Raw genomic sequence first — 10,237 nt, 5'->3', positions numbered from 1 at the left:
GCTGAGTGTTTACAAGCTGTGGAATATGTGGAAATTGACATCAGAAACATTTTTTGTTCTACTGTCTAAAAAGGATTGCTATAACTAAGAATTTAAAAATATTCTACAGCGTGTGAAACACAACCTATATAGATTAATTCTATACTTATACTATTTCTACCGCCCGCCAAAAATATATAAATTGACCCTTCATGCAGCAACTCTTTTGATTACCAATATACTATACTTGTGAATGCATTTTTTCTATTATTATTATTTTTTTTTTTTTTTTTGGTTAGCAACATGACGACCTCACTATTCAATATTTCACCTCCTGGAGTGTTACCGGATACATAAGACCGAAGATGAACTCTATCCACTTATCGTAATGGAAACCTTCAATATCTCAGGTATTTCCTGATGACAGAGGTCTATTACATTGAAGTACATTGCGTGTACATGTGACACGTAAGAAATCGATTATATGTTATTAGTTTTCCCGATGTATTCTGTCCTTGTTATCATTTACTTAATGCCAAGTGGAGTGGAACGTACGTTAAAAACTTTATCAATGAACGTCTAAAAATCTGCAATAGACTGAGTGTACCCATAACTCTGATACTTTTCTCACGATCTGAAAATATTTTGAGAGATTATATTGTGTTTTATATCATTGAAAGTTATCTCTTGTACTTCATAATTGATGTATCTCAGCTCATTGAATTCAAACCTAAGGCTGCAGTTACGATTGAGAGCTATAGTATATTATTTTTCGACTTAGTTTGTTGCTGACTTAGTTATTCACAGTTTTTTATCACTTTTATTATATATAATTGACGTACTTGAGGCAGAAGAAGTAATACAATTTTAGTCAGAATAAAAAACAAAAAAATAATTTTAGATATTAAATTTATAGCTTTTATTAGTCCGTGTTTCATTATGTATGATTTAAATAAAAAAATCATTCTATAATTGGCGAAAAAATCAATGTTAATTGATAACGGTTGTGAGTCAAAATCGGTCTCTAGCAAGTTTTACAATTATTTTGTTTTAATAAGTTTGTAAAACCGGTGTCATTTTTGGATCGTTTCGATTTACTCCAATGAAAGATATAAACAAAGAAGAAATTGTTGGATTTTTTTTTTTTATACAAGCTGTTGCATAATTTTTGTTCTACAAAATTTAGCTCAAATATATATATCGGCGTCAAATTTAATGTTCCCTATGTTCCCCTTAATACATAGATATTTATTTTAAAATAACACAAAACATTTTTGTAAAATTGAAATCGTTTTATAGCAAAATTTATCAGGAGTTAGGAGAATTAAAATCATACAAGGTTTGTAGAAAAAATATGTTCAGGTTCAAAATTATAAGTAAATTATATTTGGTACACTAAAATAATTTATTTTAAAATTCTCAACCTTAAAATATTTTTTCTACAATATTTGTCTGATTTAAATACTTCTATAGAAATTAAAGAATAAATAGCAATTATTTTCTAATCAGTTCAATAATTTCAGATGTTGAGAGTTAATTTACGCTATATTATTGATTGTTTTCACTAGAATTTGATGATGCATTAGGGGGATTCTTAGCTATTAGTACAAGAGCCGGGAAGAAAAAAAGGCAGTTATCTCACCCCAATTTTGATTACTTTAATGAAAATTATGTATAATTACTAGTCCAAATTAATGATCCTGCCAAGTATAGGGAGAGGGGAATAAAAAATGGTGGCTGTTTCAAAACTTTAAAAAAAAATTAATTTTTCATTTGGAGCTCTAATCTTAAAAACTACCAACAACATTAAAAAATCTATGAGAACATTATTTAAAGAAGAGTAAATTTTCTGAAATATAAGCCTCAAAAGAGCTAGTTACGTCCAATGGTTCTCGAGATATAGCTTTTTAAAAAGCTAAATTTTCTTAAAAATCTACTGAAAGATTAGTAGTTAGTTAATTTATTTTGAGTAATCTATATCTCAGGAACTATGTGACGTGCAGATGTCTATTAGCACTCAAATTAAAGCTAGTTTAATGGACTATAAAGAAGTTTATGACCTTTACCTTCGTAGTTAAAGTAGTTTTCATGATATTTGCTAAAATAAATTGATTTATAGGTGTTCGGACAATAAGTTTGATTTATTAAAAACTTTATTTCAGAAACTATTGGCTGTACAGATATCTGCCAGAACTCAATCAAAGCTAGTTAAATTTACTATGAAATAGTTAATAGTGTTTATCTTTGTAGGAGTAGTAGTTTTTATGATATTGGACAAAATAAAATCACAAAATGTTAATTTCTAGTTGTTCGTATAAAATGTTGGATTTTTGATAATTATGGAAAAATATATCCATAAGACGCACATATGTCTTCCAACACTCAAAATAAAGGAAATTTAACTTACTATAAAGTAGCTTATGACACTTATCTTCGTAGGGGTAGTTGTTTTTATGATATTCACATATGAATATAAATTTGGCAAATGAAAATTTGTCCGAACAACTATAAATCAATTTATTTTAGCAAATTTCATGTAAACTATTACTCCTACGATGATAAACACCATAAACTACTTTATATCTCATTAAACTAGCTTTAATTTGAGTACTACTGATCTTTCAGTACTTCCTATACAACATTTTTATGAAATGTTGCTTTTTAAAAAGCTATATCTCGAAAACTATTTAACCTAAATAACTCAATTAGGGCTCATATTTAAGAAAATTTACCCTTCTTTAAATGACGTTCTCTTAGATTTTCTTGTTTTGTTCTTACTTTTTAAGATATAGAGCTCCGAATGAAAAAGTTTTTGTTTGTTTTTTTTATCGCTTTGAAACAGCCACCATTTTTTATTCCCCCTACCTATACTTGGCAAACTCATCAATTTTGACTATTAATTATACATAGTTTTCATTAAAGTAATCAAAAATTGGGGTGAGATAACTGCCTTTTTTCTCCTCTTGGGCTGAAATGTATTCCAAGTATCAGTTAGACATTTAGGTTGGTTGTATTAGGGGCATCGGGGAACATTGCTTTCTGATAGGCAAGATGAATTAATATGATTAATACGTTATACATGGTATCATTAAGCATTGTAATATTCATTACCGTAGCTGTATTTTATCTTGAAGAATCTTTCGGGAAAAAATGTTTTTATAATTAGATTATAATTGAATGTTTACAAAAGTTATTTCCACTACTTTTTTTTAGTGGAAATAGGTATATTAGATTGGGATGTAGGATATTTCAAGATATGCCATACTACATATTTTAAAAAAATCATTATCGTGGCTAATAATTAAACCTCAAAAATAGAAAAGTGGAAACTTTTAGAGACTTCTAGGATTCTGAATTGTTGTGGAAGCTCTGAAGTTCGGAACGTTGATCTTGACTATTAGTAGAAGTCGGGGAAAAAAATTTTTGAATTGGTTTTGAATTATTATTCTTGTGACTCGATTCAGTTAGTATCCATATGTAAAAAGAAGAAAAAAATTTTCCATTTCATTATGATTAACTTTCGTTGCCCTTATCAAACGATATTTTTAAATATATAATTGGGCTGTAATTAAATTATGTTTTAACCATAATTTCTGATTGTTATTTACTTAATCATTTTATTTATAATTTGTTCATTTTCAACCATTTTTAACTTTTATATGTATATAGATATTATATATAGATGTTGAATTTGAAAATGCTATAATTTTAGGACCGCGCGCTAATGTAATAATTTACTTTATTATTTCGGATATCTATGAAAATATTATTATTGGGATATGATATAAAATATAATTTTTTTGAGGGACGAGGACATATAAAGGAAGACTCAATCCAAGGTAGTAGTAGACAGTAAACATCAGACGTCGATATCTGGTGATGGCGCCAGCCGTCCAGACTTCGCGAAACAATGGTCACATCTTGATAATTGTACAAGAAGTTATTTTTAATCGTAATATCAAGCACTTAAGTGTCACAATTGTAGCTATTTGTGCAATAATGATAAAACTGATATTTTATCATTCATTTTGCCGTTTTTCTATTTTTAGTTCTTAAATAGATAATCGAATTTTCACAGTTACTGCAATACTGATAAATAATTTATTAATTATAGTATTAATATTAATTTATTCATCAGTATTAATTTTATCAGTTCATAAATGAATCTGAGTTGATAGGAAAAAATAAAATTTGGGGAAAACAATTATAAGATTTATTAAAAACTATTTTTTTAAATTTTAAATTATTCATTGTACTATAACTATGTTATGATTTTAAAGCTGTAAGCAAAAGGATTTTAAATTTCGGTTATACCTAATGCTATCCTGATAAACAATTATAGCCCCTAGGGGACCCCTGATACCATATCAAGCTTTTAAATCTCTATGTGTGTCACTGCTATTACTTTGTACCAAGAGTAAAACCGAATATAAGGGGTCTATTCTGACAACTTCTTCATCCACTTGATGACTTTTTTTGAAGAAAATGGAAGTAAAAGACGCTAGCGAGAAACTGGCCATTTCCAGGACTGGAGTTCTTAAGGCTATTCCAAGGCTGAAAAACATGAGATGTCAACTATTTTTCTGCTCTCAACTTCTCATTACTGTTTTCTTTCTTTTTTTTTTTTAAAAAAAAAGAAGCTCTATGAGGATGTTTTCAGTTGACCATTCTTATTGTGGACATTTTCATTAATACTGTATATCTTTTTCATACTACACCGTAACGATTAAAATACATCAAGCTGTGTTGTGCTCATCTTGAAATAAAAGTATTCTCTGTGAAAAAAGGTAAGCTTTTCACTTCGTCTTTTAAGAACTATATCATTGCCTAGAAGGAAAACAATGGTTCATGACTACAACTTTGTTCTAATTCCAAGTAATAGTTATTTTTGGACCATGGTTTGATGCAATATACAACTATTATTTTCCTGCGATATTTTTCCACCCTGTTCACATAATAAGGTAGGGGGAGGGGCTGAAATATAAACTAGGTCCTATTATGGCCTAAATCTGAAAAATAGTAAAAGAAGGGATTACTGGAAAAAAAAGAAAAGATTTTTCATCTATTTCAAAATGGGTTGTGGGATCATCCAGTAATGTAGCTTTGAAGCCATTTGCTATTTTGGAGGTAAGCTCTCATGTTTCTTGTGGATTATATATTTGAGCTATATGGCAGCCTGTTGATTATTTCCATAGCTAAAGATCTCTACTTTCAGAATATTTCTGAGGTTTTGTTCGTATTGCTTTTATCTTAAAGGAAGTGGTTGTACTTAAAGTGGTTGTGTAAGAAAAATAGGGGGTTATCCAAATATGGCAAATCGATTCCGTGGTAGGCCATATTAGGACACCCTTTGTTTCCTGTTGTTTTAAGGCATATTTTAAATCACAATAATGCTATTTTGCTAAAAATTTGTTGTTCATTAATTTAATTGATATTTTCTTTCATAATAAATAACCTCTCTATCAGTTAAGAAAATAGGAAAATGGGCAGAAGAGCAACTGAAAAATGCATTAAAAGTGATGAAATAAGGAATATCATCTTACAAAGCAGTTCAGCTATTAGGGGTCACTTAAGCCATCCTCTGAGAAGATAAAATTTACTTCCAACAGTATCCAAGCCGAACCATGATAAAATTGATTGGAATATTTGGAATCCCTGGTCTTAATATGGCCTATTAATAATGGTTTGGGTGATCGCCCCAATTTCCTCTTAAACTTCCTTCTACATTGATTTCTTTATTTTATTTCAAAAGTAAATAAATTACTCTAGCTGTAGGCAAAATTTCAGGCCAATGGATTGGATACTGAGTGAACTTCTTCTTTTCTCAACAAGAAAACAGCTAGTTTCCCTGGTTGCTAATTTCCAGCTAGCTTCACAAAGTTGATCAACCACCTGCAGCAGGCACAAGAATGTAGTTACCTATTTAACTACTGGCCCTAATCGATATGGGATTTAAATATCTGATTCTTTTAGCCAAGTTCTTCCTAAATCAGTTCATTCAGCCACTTCTCTATGAAAAGTAAAGAAAAATGTCTGATTTGTTCAGTACTTTGTCATTTTCACTTACATCATACTAACCTCTAATAAATAAACGGAAAGTGGTTCGTCGTGGTATTCTAAAAAAAGAAAAAACAGCAAGAGAAAAGTCGCAAAAAACTCAACAGACATATAAGTATTTATATGTATAATTTTATTTTTAATAGTAAGATAGTTTTTACAGCTGACATCCCAACCCATCCTAACACTATTCTCACCACGTATGCCGATGACACATGTCTATTGTCAGTGCACAATGATCCTTCCATTGTATCCCAATCCCTCCAACCCCACATCACCACCCTCGATGAAGGTGCCAAAACTGTAGGATTAAAATAAATCACATTTATCCTTTGTCGTAAACCTTCGTCTTGCCCTACAGTATCTTTTAATAATACCCCACTTATTCCTGTTGAACAGATGCGTTACTTAGGACTAAATATGGACAAACGACTGACATGGAATCCTCATACAAGAATGAAAAGACATGAAACTGCTCGTCGATTCCGACTATTACAACATTTACTAGACAAACGGTCCAAACTTCCAATCCATTACAAAAGACTGATCTACATGACTATTATAAGGCCTATTTGGACATACGGAGTTGAACTATAGGGCTCCACTAAACCATCTAATTCCTCTCGAATCCAATCCTTACAGTCCAAAATCCTTCGTAAAATCCTTAATGCTCCTTACTTTGTCACAAATCAAATTATCCATCAGGACCTCAATGTCCCCTATGTTGCTGACTTGGCCAAAACCAGATACCAATCCTTCCATGATAAACTTTCCAACCACCCAAACCAACTCGTTTCTAACCTGGCTTCTCCTTCACTACCTAATAATCCTTCTAGGCGTCTGAAAAGAAGTAGGCCTCGAGATCTTCTCCTTTAGAAGTGTTTTTGGAGTTCTATCAATGGGTAGATTCTCCACATGTGTTTATCATGTCATAATATCACTTACAACAAATTTACTTGATGTGTATATATGTATACAGTTGTAAATATCAATAAATAAATTATTAAAAAAAAAAAGATAAGATCATGAGTTGGAACTGGACTTCAGAAACGTAGGAACATTGTAAGAATTTACCCTGCAATATGATTTCTAAAATGCACGATATACATAAGGGGTAACTAACGTTTCTCCCTACGTTGCAGGGGTTCCTCAGGGTAGTCAGATTGTAACACAACGGATAACTTTGAGTAAAGAAAAACATCAAACATATGATGCAATCTGAAGAAGGCCTACAAAGTGGGGCGAAACGTTTGTTAACAATAAATAGTTTTCTTTTAATATTTTGATACCTTCAGTGACCGCCAACCGGACTATCTTCCTACAATCTATCTACTCCATACGGTCAACTATCTTCTTCCAATACAACAATATTAGTACGAAAAAGATCCGAAAATTGTTTCAAGATAAAAAACTAATAGGTACGAAATATTTTATTATAAACACAATAGTTTTGAACATCGAAATATTGTAATCATAGTTTATAATCCAAATCTCTATTTAATGCTATATTTTTTAAAAATATTTTATCCAGTCCTAGAGACCTCACCTTCTTTTCTTTATTAATCATCAAAGTTAAAACATCACAACGAATGTTCCTGTTAACCTTTAATGTAATTTTTTGTTTTAATATTTATAAACGACGATTTATAAAATAAAACAAAAAATAGAACAATGGAGTGACCCGAGGAGTGGAGAATGAACAAGAAGACATCTGGAATATTATGAAGGACGAAGAGTGTTAGATAGGATCTTTCACCTCTAAGCCAACTCGAGTGGAATTCTTGGCTCGCTTCCTCATTACTTGATTCGCTTCCAAAACTGATAATGTGCAACTGCTGTTGCTGAAGCAATTGTTTTTGTTTCAAGTCAACCTTTAATAATTCTAATAACTGATAGGAGGCATATAAATTTTAATATTTATCAACAATTAGTTTGGCTAAATGATTGTTTTATTTCATTCAAACAATAGAAAAGAATAAATAAATCAACAATGAAATAACCACTGCAGTAGTTCGATTACAAAAAATAAAAAAACTTATATATATTTAAATTTTTAGAAAACATGTAAATAAATAATTTAAAACACAAATAAATAATATAATAATAAAATAAAAAATCCCATGGTTATGATGTATAATGCGACGGAGCCCAAAATAACAATTTCCGCCATGATCGGAAGTTACCACACTAATTATCTTCCTGGAATCATTTACCTCACTAATACTTTCCTTGAATCTTTCTTCCTTAAATAAATTCAGTTTCTTCATGGACCCAAATGATGAGATCGGATTTCCAACATGAAAAACCAGAATAAAAAATTATTCTTAATAATAGGAAAAAAATCTAGCTTATTTATTATTTCTATACAGAAAGCCAGTATTATAAATAATCGAAAGTTTGGAGAGCATGGTTGTAGGTCAACGACCCTTGATAACATAAAAATAACAGAAAAAATAAAACTATAATTTGTTGTGATCAAAGGCATAGCCAAGCTTCACTTCAATCCCTTGATATTAAAAACAGAAAATTGCTCATGCATTGTATTAATATCAATAATCAATGAATTCTGGAGCCTACAGAATGTATGTATAAGCCCTATTCCCTACACAAATATATCCCTTATAATGCTTTTATATATACACCAATAAAATCCCTTATAACAGTTCCTTGTCTCTAAAAACTACATATGCGATAAATATGTCTTTATGTAATTTTTACTAAGCGTAAGTAATGAAGTAAAGTTAATTTCCAACACTTTTAAGAAAATCCAATCAATACGTATTTTTACGACTACCAATTCCAGAAATTTTCCTTTTCCGAAAAAATGTCTGGTAAAACATTATTATTCGTAAACAAAATCAAAATGAGAGAAAAAATCTCACTCCTTCGAAACTAGATCAATTTTTAAATAAAATAATTCTGTGCCTAAGTTAAGTCTCAAACATTCTTTATTATTACTTTAAATGTCAAAGATTTCGGCCAACCTGATCATCCTCAAGAAAAATTTTAAATATAACATTACACATCACATCCAACAATTAAAAAACTTTTGCAGGCTCTTTATGGGTTACTACCGATCGTTCTTTATATATATTGTATATATATTCGTATTTTAATATTTACACAAGTGTGTATTGGTGGCATTGAGAAGGCTTATTAATTTATATTTCTTTGTAGGATCACATTCAACAAGTTTTTTTCAAGTATCAAATGTTGCTAGCTCATTCACAATTAACCTCAAAGATAAAATTCAATTATGTCACAGAAATATGTCTGTTTATAATTTCGATTAACATTCCATTCTTTAAACTGAAAACAAAAACGATTCTAAATGAATTATTATGGTCTTATTTTCAAAAACTTATGAAACACTGGCGTTGTTTGTGAAGTGTAAATTGTAATGGTAATTGTGATTGTAAATTTCTCACTTTGTAATTTCAACTGTATTTGTGTTTCATGTAAGTATGTAAATTTCTCACTTTGTAATTTCAACTGTATTTGTATTTCAACTGTATGAACATGCCAATTGTAATCGAATTTGTAAATCAAGTGTAAATGGCCCGAGTTGTCGAAACACTTAAATAAATAAATAAAAGAATGGCGTACTTTCTTGTCGATTAAACCAAAGGCATTAGGAATAATCATGTAAATCTTTATAAGTAAAACTCTTCCCATTTCCTTTAGCGTTTATAAACCTTGATATAACCGGTCAATACTCGATATCATGTGTAATAGTTCTATTCGGAAAAGTGTCCTGTAGTAGAATAGAAAATCAGGTTTGATTTACTGTTAATAGGTGCGAGATCTTACATGGTATAGGTTGAAAAGTTGTTAAAATGATTTATAAAATATATTATTCAAGGCATGTAACAAGGATAGAAAATAGTTGTAAAATTTTAATTTCTTTTAAATTCGCGTCTCTTACGTTTGTAGAATTAGTACGCTCTTTTTCATGGTTTAAATAAATTTTAAATGATCGTAGAATGAAAAGAAAGTGTTAGTAAACCAAAAGTATTCACATTTACAAAAAAAAAGTTTATTTATTTTTGAGATTTTTCTTTATTTAATCCATTATTAGTGTATGAATTTTATGTAGATAAATAAAGTAAAGTTAATATTAAACAATAAAAAAAATACCGCGCCAGTCAAAAGAATTCCATAGTATTTTTAAATCATTATATTTTTTTATGCAATGAGTATA

This window comes from Halyomorpha halys, unplaced genomic scaffold, assembly GCF_000696795.3.
Source record: "Halyomorpha halys isolate HHAL.00 unplaced genomic scaffold, Hhal_1.1 Scaffold103.1, whole genome shotgun sequence".
Classification (NCBI taxonomy): domain Eukaryota; kingdom Metazoa; phylum Arthropoda; class Insecta; order Hemiptera; family Pentatomidae; genus Halyomorpha; species Halyomorpha halys.
Note: the sequence above shows the minus strand (reverse complement) of the source record.